At 35.6% G+C, this 16,748-nt stretch overlaps 1 pseudogene; it reads right to left on the reverse strand.

Moving 5' to 3' along the window:
- Window positions 1-454: 454 nt before the first annotated feature.
- Window positions 455-12,701, reverse strand: LOC113463445 (annotated as a pseudogene).
- Between the last annotated feature and the right edge of the window lie 4,047 nt (window positions 12,702-16,748).

A 16,748-nucleotide genomic window follows, 5' to 3' on the forward strand; every position in this document is an offset into this window, starting at 1 on the left:
CACATCTGGCCAGCAGGCCAGGATCAACAAACAGGTGAACACTGGGTGGAAGGAAGTCAGATGAATCTGCTGCTTTTTGTAGGGTTCATCGATAACATTTTCCTATCCATCCTTGTTAATATTATGATGCACCCAAAACTTTTTATAGTAGTCGAACAAACTGTAGCATAATCTTGTCTTGTGATTCAAAAATCCCACTGTTTGTCTGCTCAATGAACTCGATTCAGATTCTGCAGCCTCTCACTAATGTTGTAGAGTGAAATAAGCGTGTTCCTATCACGATTCTTAACTCAAAGCTTAACTTTCACATCCACATTCTAATTCTTATATTACTTGCTAAAAGAATAGGAAAAGATGTTCCATAAAATGATTACATGCATGTGAATGAATTATAGTAGCATCAGGGGAAAAGTTTTTCTACCATTGAATTATATATGAAACAAATATATGGGGCTTGAAAAATTGCAATTATATATAGAAGAAATAAGGAATATTTCATGGCTATGAATGTACAATGCTAAGTTGAGACCGAAGTCCCACTGGAACAGAACGTGTTCCGGACTAATCTGGATATCATACTGATACTTGAACATTCTGCACATGTTGTTCCTGATTGATGGCTTTGTCCCTCATTACAACAGGGGAGATCAGTTTCCACACTACATGGTGAAAGATATGAAGTGTCAGTTTAGTTACCGAACAACAACATCAGTATGAAATGGAACTTCAAATACTGAATTTGTCTGATCAAACACTCAAATAGAATGAAATCAATTTATAGTACCAAAACAATGAGGCCAATGCTGTTTTACTTAATTTGATTCGATTAAAAATTTCACGAAAATTATGGTTTATCAAATATTTTTTTATTTGAGAAATAACAATTCTTTTTCTTTTTTGGATTGTAAGAAAATGTGGTTTAAAGATAGTTCAAATATGATTGAAAAAATTCAGGATGTATGAGAAAATAATGAGCAATATGCTGCTTGTAGCCAACACACACACACATATATATAGTTGGTGGACCTATGTTCTTTATCTTTCTAAAAATTAAAGGATCACAAAACACTAATCCTGTTCTTATTCTTTTAAACAAAAGAATTCAAAGTTTGACAGTTAAAGAAAATGCTGAAATTTGGATGTGCTTTGGAGCAGCATTTCACAGATTAGTTTTGAAATTACATTTTGAAGGATCACAAAAGGGAGGTGAGTTTTCCTTACAAAATAAACATTCTGCTAGCAAAATATCACCAATAACCTTTCTTTATTTCATTACCATTTACAAGGTGACAAGCTGCAATCTGAGTACATAAATCTCTCACAGGTTTATTTTATCTTAATTATTTTCATGTAGGAGTCCCACTGACGAACCTATAGGAGTTTTGACAAGCTCTGTTTTTATCTGGTGTGATTAGTAAAAAATTTTTTTTTTACCAAGATAAGATCCAATCCAAGTGAAAAACAAAGGAATATATATGAGCACTTACAATATATGCTGGCAGCAAACCATTCGTTTATAATTTTTGTCACGCCCCAAATCCGGATTATGACACGGCCGTGCTATTGCAATCTTATACACACAATAATACGAAGCCACTTAAAATTTCATAATAAAAATAAATAGTTTTATTTACTAATGCCATAATATTATTCATGAAGTTGGAACAGTACAGAGTTCCTAAAATTTAATTATTACATAACATTTTCAGTTACCCCAACCCTGAATAACACCAAGCTCCCTATTCCTCATTTTCACCTATCAAAATATTAGCATAATTCAATTAACTAATTTTCTTTCTTTTGAATATGCCGAATTTAATTGAACGAGACTTAACTACCCATTTCCCTTACTAAAACTTATTTTTTTTATTTTACTCTTGATTAAACCTATTGCTCTGATACCAAATGTTACGCCCCCGCCTGCGCAGAGCACGCAATCGTCCTTCACCCCTTCCCGGTTTTGTTTTCCACCCAAAATGCGTCTGCAGGATTAGGAGACACTCGCCTCATATGCCCAGGCTCTAGAACGAGTCTTTCCGATGTGGGACTATTGGGCCTCACACCAAATGTCACGCCCCTGCCTGCGCAGAGCACGTGAGGCACCCAGTGCCCATGTGGGGGCCACATGAGGGGGGAATACTGTTAGCAATATATCTCCTAACTAAATAAATAAATCTATAAATTCAATTAATAAAAAATCTTAAAGGAAATAATATACATGCATATCATTCGGCATCCAAATAATTCTATTTTAATACAAAATAAATCTATTCTAGCACAAAGTAAATCTATGCATTTAATAAGTTTATATCATAGAATTTCAAATCCTACCAATCTACTAATATTAAATTAAAAATAAAGGTAGAAGAAAGTAGCCTGATTGAAAGCAGGTCGAAGCGCGTAGACGCTGTCCCAAAGAAGTATTTGCCCCCACGTACGGGTCACCCGGCAATCCTTCTCGGAGATACGACGACCCTACAACCTCTTCTTCGGCACGTCTCGGAAGAAGTCAAAGCGAACCCGATCGGACTTGCAGATCCAGCAAAGAACGGAATGAAAAGAACTAAATAAACTGAATAAAAAATGTAAAAATAAAATTTGGAAGTGGCTAAGAGGGAGAAGAATTTTTTCAGAATTTTTTCACTATTTTTCTGAAATTTTTCGTGTTTCCAAAGAGATAAAATCAAGGGGTTTAAATAGGGGTTTTTACAGGGGCCGTTTGGTCATTTGCGGACGCGTTTTCAAACGCGTCCGTTTTCAAATGCGTAACGCCCGCTGGGCGTTACCTTTTCTCAAACGCGCACACGGCCCGAGATTTTGGCCGCGTGCGCATTTAAGTTTTTTTTTTTTTCAACAATCCCCCACAAAAAAAAACTTAAATAATTTTAAAATCAAAATAAAATGCTGGATATCTTATATTATGTAATAGGTGTAGGTACCTTTCGGTTTGAACCTTCACTTAGTGACAATTGATTACATCTGTGGAGCCAAGGTGGTCTTAACCTTGAACCTCGGTCCATGGCTCAGATTAAATCAACAACACACATAATATAGCCCGATCTGGGTTCTAAGCGGGTTGCGCTGTTATGGCCATGCGCAGATATCTATCATGTGCTTTTTAGAGAATCGCCCATTTTCCATAATCGCGGTCTCACGACTGCACATATAGGTGAGTCCTAATAAGGAAGCTAGCAAGGAAGCTCCTGCCTCTTGGGTCTCGGACTCATTAAGAGTTATACAAACGAACTCATCCTACCGCTTGCTTTTATGAGCACTAGCGCCATAAGGATGAGGACAACATAAAATAGTGCTCCTCTTAGTCACACTTCGGTTTGTTTCTACCCATTGAACCTTTTAAGGTTGGGTTCCCACCGTGGTGATCTATCTTTATGGGCTAAGCCCCATCCCCCTCGACGACTCTAGAACCACTGTTCTAGATAAACCTTTTGTAAGCTGATCAGCCAAATTATTTTCTGATTTTACAAAATTCAAGGCAATAACATTATTTTTCAATTTATATCTCAATGATTTATGACGTACTTTTAAGTGCCTGTTCATTTTTACATTGGCATTTTCTTGGTTGCACTTATCTATTACAGATTTACAGTCACAATGTAAGGAGACAGGTGGTAAAGGTGACTCATCTACAGGAAGGTCTATAAGTAGATCTCTGAGCCACTCAGCCTCAGTGCTAGTAGTGTCTAAAGCTATCAGTTCAGATTCCATGATACTCCTAGATATTAAGGTTTGTTTGGTGGATTTCCAAGACACAGCAGCACCTCCTAGGAGAAAGACGTATCCTGTGGTGGATTTAACATCTAAGGTATCGCTGATCCAGTTGGCATCACTATAGCCTTCTAGAACAGCAGGAAACCCACTAAAGTGCAAACTATAGGACTTGGTACCCTTAAGATACCTAAGAATTCTCTCTAATGCTGTCCAATGATCTCTATTTGGATTAACAGTATATCTACTAAGTCTATTTACAGCATATGCTATGTCTGGCCTAGTGTAGTTAGTTAGGAATCCTAGTGAGCCTATGATTTGAGCATATAGGCTTTGAAGGATAGGAGTTCCTAAGTTCTTCTTAAGATGTGTAGAGGGATCAAAGGGAGTAGAGACAGGCTGACAATCCGAATAATTAAATTTGTTGAGTATCTTGTCAACATAATGACTTTGGGATAACTCAATTCCATTTGCACTTCTAATTATTTTGGTATTTAAAATTAAGTCAGCTTGTCCCAAGTCTTTCATATCAAACTTATGACTTAAAAATTGTTTTACTTCATCAATTATCTGAAGATCTGTCCCAAAGATCAGTATATCATCTACATAAAGGCACAAGATCACAAATTTGTGTCCAACTCTCTTAGGATATACACATTCGTCTGTGCTATTGATTTCAAATCCAAATGTCATTATGGTTTCATCAAATTTCAAATGCCATTGCTTAGGTGCTTGTTTAAGACCATAAAGAGATCTGACTAGTCTGCAAACTTTATTTTCTTGGCCTGGGGTTTTAAATCCCTCTGGTTGGTCCATATAAATTTCTTCATTTAAGTCTCCATTTAGAAAAGCTGTCTTAACATCCATCTGATGAATCACTAATCTATGAATGGAGGCTAATGCTATAAGGACCCTAATAGTAGTTATCCTAGCTACAGGTGCATAAACATCAAAGAAATCTACCCCAGGTCTCTGAGTAAAGCCCTTGGCAACTAATCTAGCCTTAAATTTATCTACAGAGCCATCAGGCCTAAGTTTCTTCTTAAAGATCCATTTGCATCCTATTGTTTTACAACCATGAGGAAGATCAGTCAATTCCCAAGTATGGTTTTGGATAATTGATTGCATCTCATTGTCCACAGCTTCTCTCCAAAAAGGTGAATCCAAAGATTTCATTGCGTCCTCAAAGGTAGTTGGAGAGTCTTCTATTAGGAAGGTATAAAAATCATCTCCAAATGTTTTCTCTACCCTGGATCTTTTACTCCTCCTAGGTTCTGCTTCTACTTCTATTGTTCTTGTCCTTATTCTACTAGAGCTACTAGCTATACCGCTATCTACTCTAGTCTTAAGTGGAAAGGTGTCTTCAAAATATGTTGCATCTCTGGCTTCTATGATAGTGTTGTTACTAATATCATTTATTTCTGAACTTATTACCAGAAATCTATTGGCATTACTATTGGCTGCATAACCTATGAATATGGCATCCACTGTTTTAGGGCCTATTTTCTTTCTCTTAAAATCAGGTATTTTTACTTTTGCCAAGCACCCCCACACTTTTAAATAGCTAAGATTAGGTTTTCTATGTTTCCAAACTTCATATGGGGTTAGATCATTATTTTTAGAGGGAATTCTATTAAGGATATAACAGGCTGAAACAAGAGCTTCCCCCCACAAATTTTCTGGTACTCCTGAGCTTATAAGCATGGAGTTCACCATATCCATTAAAGTCCTATTCTTCCTTTCTGCTACTCCATTTGATTGGGGAGAATAGGGTGCAGTCACTTCATGAATGATTCCATGATCTTCACAGAATTGAGTTATGTCATTTGATGTATATTCACCTCCCCGATCTGATCTAAGAATTTTAATTTTCTTTTCCTGTTGGTTCTCAGCTTCAATCTTAAAAATTTTAAATTTGCTGAGCACCTCATCCTTGGTTTTAATTAGGTAGATGTAACAGAACTTCGATAGATCATCTATAAATGTTACAAAGTATCTGTTACCTCCCCTAGAAGTTCTACCAAAGTCACAAACATCACTATGAATCAACTCTAATAGATCAGAATCCCTATTAACAGATTTAAAAGGCTTCCTAGGGAGTTTGGCTTCTACACAAGTTTGACATTTCTCATGGTTCTTGAGATCACTTTTTGGTATTAGATTTAGGTTCATAAGTTGCTTAATTGAATTATAATTTACATGACCTAATCTACCATGCCAAATAGAAGGAGGCTCTATATTCATAATCAAAGGATTTTCATTTATTGAAGGAGCTATTACATTCAATTTGAACAATCCTTCACTAAGGAATCCTTTTCCAATAAACATAACACCATGAGAAATTACAACCTTATTGGACTCAAAGACAAGACGAAAGCCTTGCTGGACAAGCAAAGAACCACTAATGAGGTTTCTCCTAACAACTGGAACATGTTGGACGCCGTGCAGTGACAGGACTTTTCCAGAGGTAAGCTTTAAGTCCACACGTCCTACTCCTAACACACGTGCCTCCGAGCTGTTTGCCATGATCACAGCTCCTCCACTTGAGATCTGGTAAGAAGAAAACCAGGAACGATCCGAACAAATATGAATACCAGCTCCGGTATCAATCCACCAATCTAGTGCTTGTAAAGTCATGTTAACTTCAGGAGTGAAGGAAACAGACCTGAAAGCTGTCTCAGAGGAGCCAGCGCCGGAAGTCACCATGTTGACTTGAGCACTGGATGTGTGTGGACCCTTCTTCTTAGATTGAAGAGGTGCAGTCTTCTTATAGAAGCACCGTGGAGACAAATGGTTGGTCCGACCACACACATAACAGAAACGAGCACCACCTTCCTCTTTCTTCTTCTTCTGCTCCTGGGATTGAATAGGCTTCCCATTGTAGTGGTGGTTAGGGTTTCTAGGGTTGTAGGGTTTCTTCTTGAAATTCTTACGGAAGGGTCGGTTCTGATTTTTCTTAGGAGGAGCTTCTACATTATATGCATTATTTTTAGATCCAGTAGAGGTATTATTTCTGAGCCTATGCTGCTCTTCAATCCTAATGGAGTTTAAGACTTGGGTTAGGGTGAGAATTCCTTGGGTATGGCTCAGGGTCTTAGCAAAATCAGACCAGGAAGTAGGTAGTTTATCTATCAAACAAGCTACCTGGAATGATTCATCCAAATTGGTTCCATTAGCCCTAAGCTGGTGGATCAGGGTTTCAAATTCATGAATTTGGTCATTCATAGGCTTTGAGTCCACCATCCTAAACTTATTGAAATCGGAGGCCTTGAACCTCTTTACCCCAGCATCATCAAGACCATATTTGCTATCTAGGGTGTCCCAGAGTTCTTTGGCACTCTTGGCTGTGTAATAGATATCATACAGCCTCTCAGAAAGAGCACCTAGAATTCTATGGATACAATGATAATCTATCTCATCAGGTGTCCTAGAGGGTGTGCTAGTGGAGGCAGAATGTTCAGTGTTGGAAGAGGTAGTTGGGTTGGACCCGTTATCAACTTCGATCGTACTTTCACCTATGGCTGAGATTAACCCTAATGTGGTGAGCCAGAACCGCATTTGGTTCTGCCACCTCCTAAAGTTATGGCCATCAAATTTTTCAGGTTTGGCACTAAGATGGTCACTAGTGTTTGAGGCCATAGGATCAGGGTTACAGAATAGTGACAGAAACCTGATTGAAATCAAAAAAATCTATGTCAAAAGATTGCAGTAATATTTATATTGAACTTTGGATGTCTAATTGATATATCCAAAAAACTAATAGCCAGATCAGCTCCAGATCGGTGGTGGAGCACTAGGCTCACTTAAGTACCAACCTTTCTTAGGCACGTATGCCTTTTTGACAAGCTTTTCTTAGACACTATTAGTTAGTGGATATAATCACTAGAAATCACACAAATTCAATATTTAAAATAACCTAAATGCAAATTTAAATTAGATATTGTGGATTAACTAATTTCAAAATTTTTCGTTTGAATTTTCCGAATTAGCAATGATTGATTACTAATTTAGTAGTAGCAAATCAATTATTTTAATTGAGATCTAAAATATCAATTTAATGAATTATATGTTAGATTTGAATTATTGCCTTATTGAAATAATTGATTACTAATTTTATGGCAAATCAATTATTGTAATTAAGATCTAAAATGTCAATTCAGCGAATTAAAATATTTATTTCTTTATTAGAATAATTTATTGAGATCTAATAAGTCAATTCAATAGATTAACTATTATGTATCAACCAATTTCCGAATTACCCGTTTGAATGGGATCTGGAAATTACTCCTTGAGAAGTCCAAATGGAGGTATAATAAACCTCTTGGAGGTTAACCAAATTATTAACTCTTTAGAATAATTTATTATTGATGATGTGCTAGCAAAAACAATTATTGCAATTAAAATCTAATATGCCACAATTGTAATAAAGAATTTAATTAATTATATATTACTAACAAAAATAAATACTTCTTTGGATTGTTAGCAATATATCTCCTAACTAAATAAATAAATCTATAAATTCAATTAATAAAAAATCTTAAAGGAAATAATATACATGCATATCATTCGGCATCCAAATAATTCTATTTTAATACAAAATAAATCTATTCTAGCACAAAGTAAATCTATGCATTTAATAAGTTTATATCATAGAATTTCAAATCCTACCAATCTACTAATATTAAATTAAAAATAAAGGTAGAAGAAAGTAGCCTGATTGAAAGCAGGTCGAAGCGCGTAGACGCTGTCCCAAAGAAGTATTTGCCCCCACGTACGGGTCACCCGGCAATCCTTCTCGGAGATACGACGACCCTACAACCTCTTCTTCGGCACGTCTCGGAAGAAGTCAAAGCGAACCCGATCGGACTTGCAGATCCAGCAAAGAACGGAATGAAAAGAACTAAATAAACTGAATAAAAAATGTAAAAATAAAATTTGGAAGTGGCTAAGAGGAAGAAGAATTTTTCCAGAATTTTTTCACTATTTTTCTGAAATTTTTCGTGTTTCCAAAGAGATAAAATCAAGGGGTTTAAATAGGGGTTTTTACAGGGGCCGTTTGGTCATTTGCGGACGCGTTTTCAAACGCGTCCGTTTTCAAATGCGTAACGCCCGCTGGGCGTTACCTTTTCTCAAACGCGCACGCGGCCCGAGATTTTGGCCGCGTGCGCATTTAAGTTTTTTTTTTTTTTTAACAAATACGGGGCTCCCCTGCCAGATATTGTTCGGTTCCGGGGCTTCACGCAAGCGTCCTTCACCCCTTCCCGGTTTTGATTTCCATCCAAAACGCGTCTGCAGGATTAGGAGGCACCCGCCTCATATGCCCAGGCTCTAGAACGAGTCTTTCCGATGTGGGACTATTGGGCCTCACACCCTTCCCACCATCAGACAAGAGTCGTCCTCGGCTCTGATAATTTTTACCCATGTACTTGCCCAACCAACATCGATGCTCCATCTGATACAATGACAATGATGCCAAAAATCCAAATGAAGCGAAGCCAATCTTCAAACATATTAGGATACATTGAAAGCACATCTCGGTAAAGGATATCTTACTTTCTAGTTGGTTGATCCAATTCCCAGCTAATGAATAGCATTGCAAAATACATCGTCTATATGGATCCCATAACCATATGGATCATCGTCTTCTGATTGAATGTCATCCTTACGAAACTGAATAGCGAATTGTTAAAAATCCATCGAATAATTAATTAAACTAAAGATAATTACTTCACAGTTTCTTGCACTTGGATATTATATGCAATAGCATAATACTGCTCGGGAAATTGGATGGTCATACTCACCTGAAAAGATTTTGTATCAATCCCAGTTGAAAATGTTGCCATTACAATTGCACGGATAGCAATTAGAAAGCACTACAGGATAAGAATCATGGAAAAAGTATTACACTCAGCGTGAGTTTCAACAGTTGAAAGACAAAACATTTAATTAACTACAACATCTATCATCCCGAATGATGAAATTTGTCCAGATAATCATATATTAGAATTAATTCAAAAGAAAGATTGATTGAGCACGAATCATAATTATATTCAATATCCTGCAATGATGCACCCCACTAAGTTCCTTAGTTTACAATTTCTTTAAATATTGATATACATAAACTATAGAAGCATAAATTGGTTTTCCATTTTTCCTTCCCAGATCAAATTGATATCGCAGCCAGTACAATGAAACATACATCAAATCTCTTGTTTAATATGTTCTCGAATATTTAATCATTCATTCCTTATATTACATTCAAATTTTGTCGCAATGCCCGTCGGAGTTAGAAAGCCAGATTCCTTCTATAGCAGTATTGACCTTCTTCATTAGATATAAAGCCATCTTTTTTCATCATAGGATCAAATTCCCGTAATGATGCTTTTGGAGTAGTGATTTCTACAGAAGTAGTTCAAAGTCTAGCTAGAGCTCGTAACTTTTGTTTGTTTACTAAATGATTTCAAATTTGATGCTTAATCTTAGATAAAAAGATAACAGTTCCTTCTTTTCTCACATTCTTGAAAATCAAAAATAGCAGTTGTAAAGAAAACTTCAGATCCGTCCTCGTCACTAATTGAACATTGACGCTGCAACTACTGTTTTAAGGTTTCATTGGATATCAACTTCTGTTTTAAATGGGTTGATAAATTATAAGTGGCTGATGCTAGGAATTGTTCTAAGGTAGTAGTATATCAGAGAAATGAAGATCGAGTCACAGTAATAAGACTTATCATCTTGGGAGGATACTGATGCGTCAGAAACTAGCAACGTTTAAAAATTTCCAGGAATTAACCTGTTCAACATGCACGGAATCAGTTACAGGGGCAAGGAAGATGTGATTAAGGTTATCTGATGAAGGATACTAATAATGGGATGCTGATATATGGAAGCATGTTTTAATGGAGCAGGGATCATAAACAGGAGGATTCACTGATGGAGACTATGTGTCAGGAAGGAAAAATGATGCTAGTGAGTGAATGGAGAGCGTCAGCATGAAGGAGAGGGACTAAAGTAGATGATGTTACTTAGGAGTTACATGATGAGTTGATCACAAGCAGCAGTAGACCGAGGCACAATGCAGTGGGAGCAAGCAATAATGGAGGTCTTACAAGATCTCTAAAGAGTAAATATCCAATAACTGTGACATACCATGGCCATCAACGGCCTCATTATACAATCAAACAAAAGCAAAGATAAGTATCTATCCTTCTTACCAGTATGGTAGTCCAGTCGCCATCCTCAGCCATCATCTTTTTTTTGCTGCATTTCTGAGTGTGAGGTTCACTGTAATGGTGCAAGTCACGTTGTCAAGTACTTTAGTGCATTATACAAAATAAATTGCTACTGTCTTACTAGGACACGCATGAATATATTATATATAAATATATATACGAAAGGTCTTACCACATAGTTTAAGATCTGGTATTAGCATCAAGTATCAATACTGTATTATTAATGACAATAAATGTCAAGTTTATCTTGAATACTTAAAGCCCTCGATTTCTCTCTAGAACATGACAATTTGCCATCTTAAAGCAACTAAAATGTCCTATATCAGTAAAGGGTTTTCATAGCAGATCATGGCATGTTAGATATCTTTGAGCGAAGGCCCGATCTGCTATACTTTTATCATGGTATATTACTTGGATAATCTTTTACAGTTAAGAAGCATCCTCTATGAACTCTAGTCTTCTGAAGTACTAAGATGACCATATGGTCTTCTGAGGCATTAACATGACGCTTTAGGAGATGATGACAGCTAAATAGTATAATAAGTTAAAAGATACTGCAAAATTAAGGGCATGAACTAAGTCTATAAAATGAAAGCATACCTTTGAATTGCAGACCAGCAAAGGAAAACAATGTATGAACCCATGATTCCAGAAGATAAAAGGCCCTGATTAACTTGTTGCATACCTATAAGCATATAAATTTTGAATCATTACTTTTTACCATTCTGATTAATCAACTATTATGTAGCACTTCAATGTGAATTTATGTATTCAAACATACGTATAAGCATATAACTGATTTAGTGTTACTACGTTATTCTACGAAAGCAATAGAATGGTGCTGACATGTGTAGTAGGTTATGCATCATAACTACTACTTAGTTAAGGCAGTATATGCTTCAGCTAGTTCTGTTAGTTTTGGAGAAATAAACTATGGATTGACTCTTATGCCCCTCACTACTGAATGCTAATGTTGCACTAAAAGGTATAAGAGTCAGATAGTAGTTTGTTGCTATAGAAACAACAAAACTAGCTTTGACATCATCACCACCCTTTAATTAAGGATATGATGGTTTCCACTTTCAACACCCTTCCTATATTGAAGTCCAGTGATATGGCTTAGGAGATATAAGAATTATCACGTATCTTGGAAATCTTATTTAGCTAATGAGTGAATCGTAAGCATATTTGATCTTTGGGTGTTAGCAGTAAAAGAAATTCCTGCTGCAGTTCACAGTTCATATAAATGAAGTGATAAAGAGAATGTTCGTAGAAGCATGTAACTAGTGTTGAAAAGTTCTTTAAGTGCTTATTTACTATTCTATAGCTGCCTAGGATTTATGTCATGTGCCAGATCATATCCCTACTAAGTGTGAGAGGAAATTCTTACCTAGGTTTGAAGCCTGGAATTTCATATCTGGATTGAGATTCACCATTTTTAAATAAATAAAATTCAAGTTAATACAAAATTTGGCTCAAGAATGCAATCATTCTTAAATAAACTACCTATCTTGAAGAAAGTAAGGGATTAAATAACAACATCGTGTCTACAGAAATATAGAAAACAGTGCTGTTGAAAATTTTCCATGGTGCATACCTTAGAATGTAGTGATACAATCACCATTACTTTAACCAAGATTGCAGTCCATGTGATGAAGAATATGTTGATAGTGCAAGATGTGTCCAGAGCATACATAATGTACATAAGAACAATCTCACAAAAGGAACTAAGGTAGAAAATGGTCGGCAAGAACAACCCAAAGAAGCCACTGAAGATAATAAAAAGATTAATATTGCATCAAGCTCTAGAATTTATATAAAATAATCTCATTTTTAAGTGCAAAAGAATATCTCAAAGGACAAAATAATTTCCATTTATTGGGAAAAAATCCTAGGATTTAAATAGCATGAATATCACAAAATATCATTTATTATATGTTCTGCCACAAATATCTAGGTTATATTTACCTCAATTTTATTTATTAGAGAATATCCAATGCAGTCTTATCCATTTAATCAGATTTATATGTTAATGTTGGAATCCATGCCTAAAAACCATTTGCATCAAACACACAATATAACATTTCATTTCAAAATTGGTTTTATGGATATGCTTTCATGTTGTTATAAAAAGATACTGAAAAATGGCCTTGAGTTGTGAAAGGAACTACATCTTCTATTGGTTAAAATGAACAATGAGTTTCAAGCTACACCATAGGGAGGATTTGTTTACTCTACTTGAATTATGTATAGTTAAAGCTGAGTTTTTGTATTTTAAAGTATCTCTGCCATGCATAGTTCCTAGGCTCATTAGAGTGTTTAATCATCAAGGGCTTTGCACTTAGAAGAGAATCTCCTTCCCTATGTTGTCAATGCCAAGCATTCCCTTTTAAAAGCAGTAAAATTGGCAGGGAGGCACCAAGTTCTTCATGCAATAGTTTAAATGTGGCACTTAAACTCAAAAAATAATACTAGAACAGATTGTAAGGCATTGAAAAAAATCCTTAAGAAAGATGTCAAGACCCTCGCTGCAAAACATATTTTCGCTAGATGGCATGCAAGCCCTTCTTTTACGAATTTTCTTCTTTTTTTCTTTCTCATTTTTTTTCTATTATCAAAATTTAATGAAATAAAAGCAGCGGTTAAGGTACGCGGCAGTGAGGGAATATGGTGACAGCGGTTCGACTTAATCTTTCCTTTGAATTTGAAAGTAAGAGATCCAGGGATTGTATATTTCGAAATCATCACGAAAAAGCACCTACCAGGCACAGGACTTATTGGCTTCAGAAGCAAGCCAAAGAAAGAAGGGATTCGCTTGCAGAAGTACTTTCCATATTTTTCGAGAAATCCTTTCTTTCTCGTCCACTCCAGGAGGTGCGGACACACCTGCGCGGATTACAGGTGACGGTAGAACCCCATTTCGACCAAGTTCCGAAACCGGAAAAAAGAAGCGATTTTTTGCATCAGTCCAATCACTATGGGTTATCACAATGTTCAATAGTGCAATAAGTGGGACCAGGATGTGCGATCCATTTTAGGATAGAAACCTATAAGAAACAATTTTCTGAATCCAGTGTTGAAATTATAATGCATGGCTTCATAAATATATGTAGATGACTGTGAACTTATGAAAATGTTTAATCATGGTTTTTTTTTTAAAGATTGATTTCTAGATAATTGATGTACAATTGCGTCATAATGCTCCTTGACTGCTCACTATATCGCTATACTATGCAATCTTCACTATATTTAGAGGGCCAATTAGTCACTCAGTTTAATTTTTTTTGTTACCACAGTGCTAGATCTATGCACCCACAGTTGAGCTGAGTAGGCAGATAATAATATCATTTGATGTTCCACGCTTCCACTACTACCTTCTTTATATTTTCTCTCATATATTGCTCATCTAGAAGCATCTCCAAAGTTATTGTGCTGGTTTTGGAAAGATGATCCAACACTGCAATAGCATGGAACTTAATTTGCAAGGCTACTTGAGCTGTAAGTAAATGAAATAATTCATTGAAGATCCAATAATCCTAAATGCAAATAACTGACCCTCTCATGTAGTGTGTAAATATCATAATGTAACTGTAAGTCTTAGTAGCATATGTGTTTGGGGTGATTTGATCACCATAAATCATAAACAAGCCAGAAATCTAATGGTCGTAAGTCTTTATAATAGTTTCCAGTAAACAAACGGGTGTGATCAACCCTTTTCCTCCTTTCGATAATGGATAGATGGACCAGATCTGGCTACTTTCTCTTTTTATGCACAGATTTGATCATCCAACTGCTACAAGTCCTTCAAATAGATAAATGCACTAGAATGGCATGTTTCATCTATTTAATAGACAAATCCGACTACCCAATGGCTGCAAAAAAAAAAAGCCTTTCTAATAAATAAACAGGTTAGATCAGCACACTTTGTCCATATTAGTAGACAAAAGGTTTCTCTACTAAATAAACAGATTAGATTTGCCCATTTTATCTTAAAGGAAGTAACCGATCATCAGACAGTTCCTAAAGCGACTTCTATTGATATATGGACCAGATTGGATTGTCTCATCTATTTAGTGGACAAAGCAGAATATCCAAGAGCTACAAAAAGCAAGTTCATGAATATTGTGTTTGGAAAAAGATACATCCAAATGAAATAAGCAAGTGTGATCCTCATGTGTTGAAGCAAGTATATCCAAATGCAATAAGCAAGTGTGATCCTCATGTGTTGAAGCAAGTATATGGCTTCTTAAAGGTAATAATCCTGAGAGGGCTTTGATGATTTTCTTGGCAACCAAGAAAGTATAAGTTAAGATAGACATGATGTCACGCTCCAAATTCGGATCATGACATGGCCGTGCTATTGCAAATCTTAGCCCGCAATAACACGCAGCCACTTTAAAACTTCAAATCAATTATAAACAATTTCATTCAATGAATGAAATCAAATGTTTCATTATTAAGAATTGTTACAGAGCTTCTAAAAATATCAGCATTTAATGTTCTACTTTTTCCATAATCCCGAAGCATATATGTCATGCTCCTTGTTCCTAACATTTCCTATTCATCTGTAAGAACATAAATAAATGGGTGAGCTATAAAGCTCAGTAAGTAACCATGCATAATCTTATCAGATCAAGCATAATATTTTCATACTAGTGCATTATTTTAAGAAACTAACGATTGTAATAAAGAAAGCATTTTCTATAATCAAACCAGACGTAAACCTTTTGTCTTTATTTCATGCTTTGAAATCCGTACTCGTCATTATTCTTGCTTTGAAAGCCGTACTTATCATTATTCATGCTTTGAAATCTGTACTGTTATTATTCATGCTTTGAAATCTGTGCTTGTAATAAAGTAAACATTTCATATAATCCAACCAGTCATAAAACTATGCAAGTCCATTCATGCAACTTCATAAGTATGATTATGCATCATAAAACTTTTGTCATTTATGCATCGTAAAACTTTTGCCATTTATGCATCGTAAAACTTTTGCCATTATTCCATACTTTGAAATTCATACTCTCAGATGGTAGTGTAGCTATGGCCGCTCTTATTCTCATGGCAAGGCCTTTACCACTGCAGGGTCATCTTCCAGTTACTATTACCTATTGGCGGGGGTCGTAAAGCCAAGTTATTTTTTTCCACTAGCTGGGGTCGTATGCCTAGTTACTGTTACCCACTGGCGGGGGTCGTACATAGTAATCTGAGAGTTCTTTAAAAACATATCATGCTTTTCATAAATCTTTTCTCATAGATACATTGAAAAGTGAATAATGGCATCATGCTGAATAAAATTTATGATCATACTGAAAACTTTATTTTTCTTTCCATGCATCTTTCTACATCATCATAATCATGTGTAAATAATATAATAATCATGATGGATGCTATTTATCCAAAATCATGCAATCATTTGCTAACACATGCTTGATCCTAATTTTGTGAAAATATAAATAATCATATATAATTTCATAATCAAATAGTTACAAGTATTTGATAAAACATAAGATTATATCAGGGTTACTTATATCTTCCACAATTTCAATTCCATAAATAATACTTTTTCATCATATAAAATGTGATACATGATCCATAATAAGATTAAGATAGGTTACTTACCTTAATTTGCTCACCAAATGCCAATTCTCCAATACCTAGCAAGATCATTAAATTACATGTCACTTGCACATTTAATTTCTATTTATTTATAATCTTAAAGTCATTTACAGCCCATTCATAGGACTCAATTTCATTTTCGGGTTCATAGCCTAATTCAATTTCTGG

This window comes from Phoenix dactylifera, unplaced genomic scaffold, assembly GCF_009389715.1.
Source record: "Phoenix dactylifera cultivar Barhee BC4 unplaced genomic scaffold, palm_55x_up_171113_PBpolish2nd_filt_p 000432F, whole genome shotgun sequence".
In the NCBI taxonomy this organism is placed as follows: Eukaryota; Viridiplantae; Streptophyta; class Magnoliopsida; order Arecales; family Arecaceae; genus Phoenix; species Phoenix dactylifera.